Source organism: Medicago sativa, chromosome 3, assembly GCF_051527215.1.
Source record: "Medicago sativa cultivar Bolivia chromosome 3, Bolivia_mono, whole genome shotgun sequence".
In the NCBI taxonomy this organism is placed as follows: Eukaryota; Viridiplantae; Streptophyta; class Magnoliopsida; order Fabales; family Fabaceae; genus Medicago; species Medicago sativa.
The window spans coordinates 85,191,325-85,192,393 of NC_140751.1; the positions used below are offsets into that span (position 1 = coordinate 85,191,325).

The following is a 1,069-nucleotide window of genomic DNA, read 5'->3' on the forward strand; positions in this document are numbered from 1 at the left end:
GACCGAAAAAAAAAATATCTTTTTCCTTATTTTATTTTATTTCATATAAAAAAAAATCTTTATCTTTATCTTTATTTTATTTTATATATATATATATATATATATATATATCTTTCTTTATTCTCCCTTTTTCTATTTCTTCTTTTGCCTTTAACTTCTTGGGAAGATAATAACGATATGGCTAAGGAATGCACTCTCATAGAGTATGCAATCCCATCTTCAAATGAGTCATACGATGCTATTGTGTACCCAACGGTCGATGACAATTTTGAAATAGAACCTGCACTTATTCACTTAGTGCAGCAAAATCAATTTTTCGGATCACCCACTGAGGATCCGAATTTTCATATTTCAACTTTTTTAAGACTCAGTGGAACCGTGAATGCAAACCAAGAGGTCGTAAGGCTGCACTACTTTCCTTTTTCCCTAGGGGGGTAGAGCTAGTACTTGGTTTAATTCATTGGAAATTGGTTCTATCACTTCATGGCATCAAATGAAGCAAACTTTTCTTGCCCGATTCTTCCCCTATTCTAAAACAGTTCAATTAAGGAATCGAATCACACAATTCACTCAAAAAGATGGAGAATCTATTTACGATGTGTGGGAGCGTTTCAAAGAGATGCTTAGACTTTGTCCCCATCATGGCTTAAAGAACTGGCTTATTATTCACACTTTTTATAATGGTCTTTTGCATCCCACAAAAATTTATGTTGATGCAGCTGCAGGTGGAGCTTTGATGAACAAAACATACACAGAAGCATATGCTTTGATCGAGGACATGGCACAAAACCACTTTCAGTGGACCTACGGAAGGGACACCACTAATGTTGCTCCTTCGCCCTCTCAGAAAGAGGTAGGTATGTATGAAAATTCTTCCCTTGATCATCTAGCTGCTAAGGTTGACGCACTCACACAAAAATTTGATAAAATAAATACTAGTGCTGTCACACCTGCCCCTGTATCACCTCTTTGTGAAGTTTGTGGTGTATTTGGCCATATTGGCATTGATTGCCAACTAGGTAGTGTTGTTAGAAGTCTTGAGCAAGTAAACTATGCTCAATATAATCAA

At 36.1% G+C, this 1,069-nt stretch overlaps 1 non-coding gene across 1 annotated transcript; it reads right to left on the reverse strand.

Moving 5' to 3' along the window:
• Positions 1 to 541: 541 nt before the first annotated feature.
• LOC146941228 (small nucleolar RNA R71) lies at positions 542 to 648 on the reverse strand. Its single transcript, XR_015033714.1, has one exon. It is a non-coding gene; the product is annotated as a small nucleolar RNA R71 (small nucleolar RNA).
• Positions 649 to 1,069: the final 421 nt, after the last annotated feature.